The sequence below is a fragment of the Punica granatum genome, chromosome 4, assembly GCF_007655135.1.
Source record: "Punica granatum isolate Tunisia-2019 chromosome 4, ASM765513v2, whole genome shotgun sequence".
Taxonomy (NCBI): Eukaryota; Viridiplantae; Streptophyta; class Magnoliopsida; order Myrtales; family Lythraceae; genus Punica; species Punica granatum.
The window spans coordinates 22758972-22769488 of NC_045130.1; positions in this window are offsets into that span (position 1 = coordinate 22758972).

The window sequence follows — 10517 nt, forward strand, 5'->3', positions numbered from 1 at the left end:
ACTTTACTACTTTCCACGGAGTTCGGCCTGGCACTTTACAGCTTTCCACGGGCTTCGGCCTGGCACTTTACAACTTTCCACGGGCTTCGGCCTGGCACTTTACTGCTTTCCACGGGCTTCGGCCTAATAATTTAATGCGTTCCACGAGTTTCGGCCTAGTGATTCACTGCTTTCCGTGGGCTCCGACCCTACACATACTGTCCTGCGGGCTAAGACCCCCTCATCCACCATATCATAATCTTCACCTCTCAATCATGCTACTATCTTGTGACAGGTTCGTACACTCACACATTCTCCCCAAATATCCAACGCAGAGGGGCAAGCTACCATAAAGAGTGACAACAAGACGGTCGCCGGGACCAAAAAATGGATGCTTCTCGTGATCTTTGGTTACCTCCTCTAATCGAGCACGCAACCAAAGAGGGGCAAGCTGTCAGCACCCCATTTTGGCCCACCGGCTCCAACAAAGGACTTCCGATCAAAGCTCAGGCCATCATTCACGATCGGGAAACCGGAGGCAAACATGTTGGCACGAAATCATGAATTACAGGAGAGAAGTAGGGTCCACTAGAAAAGCACAAGAGGGCAATCGGAAGAGTAAACAGACGGCGAGCCCCGAAGCAACAGGAGCTGGCATTGCGACACTATTCATCACCGAATCACCGAAGCATTGGAAGGTGTCCAATATGGGACTCTAAAAATCCCTCTTGGTGCCAAAGTGACCAATGACACATCCAGGCGCACTTCAGAAGCATCCTGCTTAAGTCAGGGCACTCCCGAACTCTCACAAACGCCTTTCCTAACAGGGCTCCCAAGGGCCCGATCCACGGACAAGTAAACGGCACCCGGAAACGGGCTTGCACGCACCCAAGGACCACCAGAACCATGGAACAAGTTTTAGATTGCCTTTCAGAATTCGACTTGGTCTCCCGAGGGACGTTTCAGTGCCGAGTCACTCGAATATTCGTTCACATGAAATATGGCGACATTGGGCTCATTCAAATTCTCTTTGTGCAAACATTCTAAATTTAGAACGAGGACGGTCAACTCCACTCTGAATGTCCAAACAGGGCAAAACCGACTCTCGAGGTGCTGAGTCACCCGAATATTCGTTCACATGAAATATGGCGATATTGGGCTCATTCAAATTCTCTTCATGCAAACATTCCAAATTTATCAATTAATCGGACCTCGGAGATCGGACGGGCGATCAATCGAGCCTCGAGCTTCTTTAGATTTTTCTCCAAGCCAAGTGGGACCCACGGCCAGCCGTGGCTCACCCAAGCCGAGCCATCAGCCGCAGCTAAACCCCTCCCCACCGCCGGCTCAAACCCCAATTCGGTGGCTCAATCCTCCCAAGCTCTCCCCTCCACAAAATTCAAATATCCCTTACACTTCTTCACATCAACTCCCATCTTTCCATCAATTCCCATCAACTTGCATCAACCTTCCACTCACAAACCCCACCGTAATCCCCTTGATATTTTCGGCAGCCACATTAAGCCCTCCTAAGCACACTCAAATTCACTTAATCACACCATTAGTTATCCCTATAAGTTCCCATCCATCATTAAGCTTAATCACTTCTTGATTCTCACTCTCTCTCAAGCCAACTTCTCTCTAAAATCCTCTCAAACCCTAGCCCTCTTCCTCATTTCGTCCAACCCATCCCAAGGCCGAAACAGGCCAAAACCGACGGAAAATCACCCGGTATTCCGAGCACCGCCCGACCTGACTTAAGCCAAACACAACCAAGCTTCATATCCTACACATTTCCCACCCTCTAAGTCCATTCCCTAGCTCAGATTTTCCATTTGAAGCCCCCAACACCACATTCCAGCCGCGAAGACTATCGGGTCCCGAGAACCCCCGCCGGGCGCATCCAACTTCCTAGACGTGCCATTTCCCTCCACGACCTTGGCGAGTCGTGCCATCACGTTGAAAGGGTTCCTCATAACCCCCACTCTCCCCCGTGAAGAGGTGGTCACGGTCCGAGCGCCCTACAACCGTGCACAACCTCCGTTCCACTTCTTTCTTCTTATCGGGTTCCGTTACTTTTTACCGAGTTTTCTCTCACCGTTTCGGGTTTGTCCAGGCCTTGGCACGTTCGGGACTGTCCACGATCGTCTAGGTCCGTCCCTTAGGAGTCCAAGGAGCCCGATCTTGCACCGTGCCGCGATCGGAGTCGTCGTGCCGACCTCATTTTCCCGAAGCTGCCACTGCCGCTGCTCTCGGGTGTCCGCTGCCCATCACGTCCAGCCGGGTCACCCGACCCTCTTTGTCAGCACCCCATTTTGGCTCACCTTTCCCAAACGACAATATCAGCAATGATCCAAGCCACAGCCTGAGCAGAATACAGAAAAACGACTTAACAGAGCAGGAAATCACTATTCATCCTCAAGTCGGCAAAATCGGGCAAATGACACATGCATATGACAGGACTCCAGGGGTCACCAAAGGGTAATAGAGTGACTAGAGAGCTCAGCAATATCCAAAACCGGCATTTTCAGTATATCACACGGACAATTTTATTTTCCGATAGTTCGCTCAATCATCGGAAGAAAGCCAATATTGGACTCCAAAAATCCACTCCAATGCCAAACAGATGAAAAGTGTCCCCAAAGGCATTTTGCAAATCATCTGCTCTATACAGAACAACTTTCTGTATACAGACAACTTTTCAGTGGAAGTCCAAAAATGCCGGTTTCTCGGAGAAAAGTTAATTCCAAATATCAGATGTGGCCATGCCCCTCAATCATACAGAGCACGAGCAATGCTTCATATTGTCTTTTAGAATCCATACAGATACTCTGAATGACTTCCGAACGACAAAACGGGCATACCCTTCTTCGGAAGAGCGTAACCGGAGACTGGTCTGATGGAATTACGGCAAACGAAGTTCACACTACATTGCCCTGAAAACTCCAGCGGACATTCGCAATTGGGCAAAACAGACAGCAAAACCCTTCACGGTTTCCCTAGTAACCTCCGAGGGGCACAAAAGGCCATTTTCAGTGAAAATCCATATCCGGAGGTCCTCTTTGGGGAAACTTGACGCCGGATGCTTACCTTACACAATGCTAGCCTTCTCAAGGCTCAATGTGAAATCGTCGGAATGAATCACACAACTCATCTAGACCCCTCGAGCAGTGCTTTAAGGGTCTCAGATGCACTTTTCATATCCTTAGAGGCTCAATCTCAGCAAACAGAGATCGCAGTAATCTCCGGATCGCCCAAGAAACTCAGAAAGCAATCTGAGAAATCCAATTTCGGCCTCCTAGGACATCTCCGGCTCCATATTTACATTTACCGGCTTAAGGGATAAGTGCCCACGTAATTTGACAATTTATGTCAAAATGACAGACGTGGGATGCAGATACAAGATATGCTGTCAGAAGTGGGTAACCTCGCTCTGAATGCATAAAAGGAGCAAAACCGGCTTCCAAGCCTCATACAGACATTTGGTAATTTCTCACGGAAAATGCCAATCTCGGACTCATTAAATCCATTTCCTCGCGTATATCGATAATTCGACGTTCAATTCAAACCACGAACTTCGAATGCGCGATCAATCGAGATCCGAGCTTTTTCCCGGTTTCTCCTCTCCTGTCGTGGGACCCACGGGCTACTCAAGATGAGTCACCCTTTACTCTAGAAGCTTCTTCTTCTTCTTCAATGCAAGAAGCCAACTTGCACTCTTGCTTGAAAATATCCAAGAGTTTGAAGACAACACTCAAGCCTCCATCAATGCTCATCAATGCTCATCAATGTCTTATCTCTTCTTCATTAATGCAATGGAAGAGGATGAGGCTTGATATTTTCTAAGCATGGGGGTTAAGAGCACTTGCTTTTGCTAATTGTGTCATTAGCTTTGCCTATAAATGGCCCAAAAGTGATTAAGATAATCACTTCTCCTCTTACACACTCTCTCCAACCTTTCTCCTTCAAGAAATCCTCTCAAACTCCATAGCCAAGAACACTCAAGAACCAGAAAACTTCAGCACTTAGAAGGAAGAGAAAAGAAAACCGAAAAGATCAAAAGAGAGCCTTGAGTTCTTAAGTCGGAAGCCGATGTTCATCATCCCGACTTAAGCTCAAAATTTCTCAAACTTCATATCCCACTCATTTTGGACCCATGGAGTTCATTGGTGAAATTGGTTTTTCCATTTGAAGTCTTTAAATTATTGTTTCAGGTCAAATAGTGCATTTCGGGTGAAATCGCTACTCTCGGGTGAATAGTGACCCGCCAGAGCCAGCCGCGCGCACGCCCGCGCACGCCCGCGCGCACCGCGCACGCCCGCGGGCCTCGCGTGCACGCCTGCACGCCCTCGTGCCTGCCCGCGCCCCGCGCACCGTGCCAGCCGCACTCCCCGTGCACCTAGCTCCCCGAACGTGCATCCTTTGCACCCGAGCATCCTTCCAAGCGTTCAACCGAGTCACCCGACTCTCGAACACTTCCCCGACTCTTTCCTCGTATCCCGAGGCTAGGTAAATCACTCTTGACTTAGAGGTGTTAGGGCTTTTTATATTTTTGCATGGCTATGGAGTATTATGGTATTTTATGCATACTTAACTTGCAAGACTTAACTTTTATGCAATTTTATGTTATATTATGCATGTGTATTACCTTATAACTTGCTAGCATGTCGGAAAAAGGTTTGGATTGTTGTTTGGAAGACCATTCCGACCCCGAAATGGCAAGTGAGCTCACGGCCAAGTCTCTAAGATTGGTCTCCTTAGCCCGATCCAAGTTATTTTCCGAGTTTATTTTGTTATTCTTGCATGCATGAAGCCGGTATTATTTTATCGATTCCTTAAATAATATGTTTGTGTATGTTTGCATGTTTAAATGAGTTAATCAAATCATGGTAATACCGGCTTTTGTCAAAAACGTGTTATTCATGATGTTTGATGTTTGAGCATGCGAAAAATGATTAAACCAAGACAAGGAAATTATTTGTAATTTGAATCGAGCCATGAGAGTATTCGGCCATCTTTGACAAGGTGAAGCCGAGGGCTTCTTGGCCTTTTTGGATCAAGAATGATTTCCTTATTTCGAGTTTAATTCATTTCTCGGATTGTATGAAATCATAGTTTCGATATTTCCACGATTCCCATGTTAAAACATCGATTACATGTCTTTTCAAAACAAAACATGCATGGATTCGGGTATCGTTGACTCATTCGGGTCCATTCGGTTACGAGGGTAGTTTCGGTCATTGGACCAAATATCCTCGATCCTTACGGATTCGTGTTGGTCGTCGAATCATGAATCGTTTTCACAATTAAAGTATTCGGCAATAACCTTAAGCATTAATTCCACGAACGGGTTAATCGGGACGGTCACACGGTTAATTCATTCAATTTAAACAACTTTGCACGAATTGGACATTAATTTGTAACTCGCGTCGACGAATTACAAAACGGTGTTAATGCCCTTTTCAAAACCCTCATACTTTCAAATCCTTATTGTGTTGTTCTCCTTTGCTGAAAACAAATTTTCAAATCAAGGGCAAGAACATCATTTCGTGATTCGCCGACAGCCTAGCGCAGTTTAAGATGTCAGTTGGGTATTCTGTATCAAAATACAGTTATCGGACTAATCATTTCACTCGACTTAACCAAATCCTAGAAAATGGTTAGGCGGAACTCTAGGTTCCAAATCTAGAGTCAAAATACAAGTTTGGATCAATTCAGTGGTAATTCAGTGTCACAACACCGAATCACTATAAAAGCAATCCACACACATGATATTCGATTCTCTTTTCCAAATTTCCAACAAAAGCAGAATACTAAAACATTGGCACGTGTTTGATTGCTTAGCATATGGCATTTGCTTGCAAAAACACTTTTGGATTAATAAACTTGTTAATCCACGTACATTCGGTAAATACAAAACACCTTGTCTGTTATTAACATGTTGCGTGTTATCTTTCCGAACTTGTTTGCCATACGGGTCGAGCTTGATCCCTAGGCCGAATAATATTAGGGTTCAACACCCTAATCATCGAGCACAGGGTTCAACGCCCTAATCAACACTCACAGGGTCCAACGCCCTATTCAGTGAGAGCGTCCATTGAATTTCATTTCTTCGGTCTTTTTCCCTAAACTCACGGTGAGTTAGAGTGGAATAATAACCGAACGCGAGTTGACTGGAATTCGGCCATTTGTAATTTGTATTTATTGTTTTCGAGAGCATTGTAAGGACTTTTATTTTGTACATTCTGTTCTGTAAGAATTCCAGTCGGTGAGCGAACGGTCTGAGAATCGAATTAATCGAATCGGTTTAATGCTTGCCCAAAAGAAAGTAAGCCCAAGAACTCGCGGTTTTGGTTCACGCAGGGATTCGACCTCCATGGTTAGATGAACTGTAACGCAAGATTGTGAACCAACTCCCTGACATAAGGGTTTAATTCTCTCTCGGCTTCTCAACCGACCTCGTTTAGTTCACCGAATTTTCGGTGTCAAAACGTGCGAGCCGAGTGCAGCTTAATTCATGCGGTAAATCATAAAACATGCAAGCCTAGCAAACCAGAGTACCGAAAGGGCATGCGGGATATAGGCCCGCACGTAACATGAACCCCCGAACACGGATTTTCCGGTTCCGCACAGACCAATGCCTTAACAATCACTAGGTGTTCCATACCCCTAGACCCGGGTAACTTATCCGCCCTCGACCTACCGGTCGTAAAATGATAAGTGGCGACTCCTTCTTTCACGCGTGTCCGTCACGCATCCCCATGGGAAGGTGGACACTCCCAAGCCGCGCGACCCAAAAGAGCGCAATGCGGGTCCCGACGAGAGTCCACATTCGGGTCCGTACACTCTTCCCACTTCCCCGACTCTTTTCCTCGAACATCGAGGCTAGGTAACACTCCTCTACGACTTAGAGAAGTTAGGATCTCTGATATTCGTTTGATATGAGGTGTTAGGGCGTTTAACAAGTTGAAATGTATGCAAGTTTACGTTCTTACCTACTCCCATGCAAATGTACGTCGTTTATCATGCTATACGTTGTATGAACACATGCATTGTGATGGGAAACGGTTAAAATCGAGGTAGGAGAGACCATCTTGGCCACGGTTGGACCATGGGAACCCACGACTTAGTCCCAAAGGGGGACCCGTGAGCTCCCTTGGCTCACCCGAGGTGAGGGTGGCCTCTCTCTTCCCGAAATAAGTCGGTTCCCATGTCTTTATCGTCGTTTTCCGCGTGTAATATGTTAACATGACGGGAAAGAACTTAAATCGGGGTTGAAGAGGTTGCCTTGACCCGTGTGAGCCACGGAAACTCACGGCCATTCCTCATGGGAGGTGGCCGAGAGTTTCTTTGGACCACACGGGTCCAAGGAATCCTCTTTCGCCTCGAAATAAGCCGGTTCCCGTATTTTCCGTTTCGTCGTTGTACGAGTCGATGCCGTTTCGTTGATTCCTTTGAATATTTTGTTTGTGCGTGTTTGTATGTCCTTTTGTGTGATTATGACCATGGCGGCATCGATTTGGTTAAAACGTGTGTCATTATCGTGCTTGGCGTATTATGCATGCAAGATACGATCGGAATCGACGTAGGAGACCCTCCATAACCCAAGTCGGGTCATGGAGAGCTCTTGGCTCACCCTTTGGAAGGGGGGCCGAGTGCTCTTTGATCCATTTCGGGTTTAGGGTAGTCTCCTTCGTTGCTTCGGAGTCGTTCCTTGGAATTGATTGTATTCATATTTCGCATTTTACCGTTAGCCACGCGATAATTAAATGTTAGGCGTTAGATTCGGACAATTACCCATCAAAACCATAACCGCAATGTGGAATGATAATCATCGAAGAATTTCACAAGTGGGAGAAACGGGACGCGCCATTCGATTAATTAAATCACTTGGACCAAAAGAATTGGATAAGTTGATAATTAACTCGTAAACGCATCGATGGTTCACGAAACGACGGAAATGCCCTTTTTCTTTAAAAAAGCTCACAATTTCAAAACACCAAGACGTTTAACACGAATAGGATCGTGTCTAGCGAGTACTCGCATACCATGACTCGAGTCCGGGCCCAATTTGAGGCGGCTCGAGTCGAGGTGTGTGAGTCTTTTCTAGACCTCTTCGTGTCACACGATCTTTAATTTGTATATGAACACCACATGTTTTACCACCCTAGGGCATAGTCGTCATTCCGTGATTCACCGATATCCTAGGCATTAGGGAGTCGGAAACACCTCGATCTATGGGCGGAAAGGGGCGGCCCATTTGGGTGCGAGTTTCATTCGTACGGCCCATTCCGTCCACTTTCGGTGTCTATCTCCCTATTGTAGATTCGGTGGTGGACATCTTCACTTCTGTCACAAAACACGAAAAATCAGATTAATCATGCATTTGGCTTAATCAAACGTTAGATAATGGATAGGCGGAATGCTAGATTCCGATCTAGAGTCAAAGATACGAGTTTGGCGAATTCGGTGAAACCACAGTGACACCTCACTGAATAGAGTTCTAAAACAAATTCACACATTTAATTGGCCTAGAACCACATCCCAGCCCATCTCTTTGTTGGCTTAGGTTAGATACATTGTTTGCTAATCAACCCCAGTTAATAACTGATTAAATCACGTACACTCAACTTAATATACAACTTGTCTGTATTTATCTATATTTGTCAGTTGTTGTCTGTTTTTCATCAGTTTTATCAGTTTTCTCCTGTTTTCCATTTGCTTTTGCTAATTTGTTGCGCCCATAGGTTACGTGTTGCACGGGGCCCAACGCCCCAAATCACCGAACACGAGGTCCAACGCCTCCTAACTCACTAAGCGCGTGCAACCCAAGTGCGGAATGGGATCTAGCCTCGAGTCACCATCACACTCCAAATGTGGCCTATGTGGAAGGCAATTTGGATTGGATGTGTGAAACGCGTTTAGATATCACCCGGGAGCTCGATCGGTCCAACGGTTACAATGGGAACTAATCGGTTCTCCTGCAAACCGTCGGTTCGATTGGACCCGACCCCCTGCTCTTCGAGGCCGCGTTGCCTTAATTTATTTATCGATTATTCAAAACACACGGAGAGCCGGAGTGGAATATTGGCCCAATGCAAACCGATCGGGATTCATTTACTTATTCAGTCGTACTTTGTAATTACTTGAGAGAACATTGCGAGGATTTTATTTGTACATTCACTCATTCATTTGTAAGGATCCCCGATCGGCGAGCGAGTGGTCCGAGTGTCGATTCGGTCAAGTCGGTCTACTGTTACCAAGAGATGAGTAAGCTCGAATACTCGTGATTTCGGTTCGCGCAGGGAGTCAACCATCACGGTTCGATGAACTGTAACGCTAAGATAGTGAACCGATCCCTCGACGCACAAGCCTACTCATCTTTCGGATTATTGGCCCAACTTGATCAATTTATCGACTTTACGGTGTCAAAATGGGGCGAGTCAAGTACAACCCTAAATCACGCGGTAAATAAACAAAACGGCAAGCCTAGCAAACTAGAATACCGAAAGGGCGTGCAGGATATAGGCCAGCACGTAATAGAAGCCCCGAATTCGGAATTTCCGTTTCCGTATGACCATTGCCTTAGTATTTAAGTGTACCCCGTACCCTAGACCCGGCCGACTCAACGGCCCTCGACCTACGGGTCGTAAACAGTAAGTGGCGACTCCTTCTCACGTGCGTCCGTCGCGCTTCCCCAGGAAGGTGGACACTCCCAAGCCGCGTTGCATAGGCTCGCGTATGCGTGCCCCGATGAGTAAACTCGCACGGTTAGCAGACCCGGCAAGGTTGCAAGAGGCATGTATGGACCCAAATGTGGACTCTCGTCGGGGCCCGCATGCGCGCTTTTGGATCGCGCGGCTTGGGAGATTGTCCACCTTCCGTGGGGACGCGTGACGGACACGCGTGAGAAAAAGAGCCACCACTTATCATTTTACGACCCGTAGATCGAGGGCGGATAAGTTACCCGAGGTCTAGGGGTATGGAACACCTAGTTGTTGTTAAGGCATTGGTCTGTGCGGAACCGGAATGTCCGTATTCGGGGGTTCATGTTACGTGCGGGCCTATATCCCGCACGTCCTTTCGGTACTCTGGTTTGCTAGGCTTACATGTTTTATTATTTACCGCATGGATTAAGTTGCACTCAGCTCGCACGTTTTGACACCGGAGATTCGGTGAACTAAACGATGTCGGTAGAGAAGCCGAGAGAGAAGTAAACCAGTGTGTCGGGGAATTGGTTCACAATCTTGCGTTACAGTTCATCGAACCATGGAGGTTGAATCCCTGCGTGAACCAGAACCGCGAGTCCTTGGATTTACTTTCCTTTGGGCAAGCATTAGACCGATTCGATTAATTCGACTCTCTGTCCGTTCGCTTACCGACTGAAATTCTTACAGAATGAATGTACACAATAAATACAACTTGCAAATGGCTGAATTCCAGTCGACTCACGTTCGGTTATTATTTCGCTCTAACTCACCGTGAGTTTAGGGAAAAGACCGAAGAATTGAAATTCAATGCACGCTCTCACTGAATAG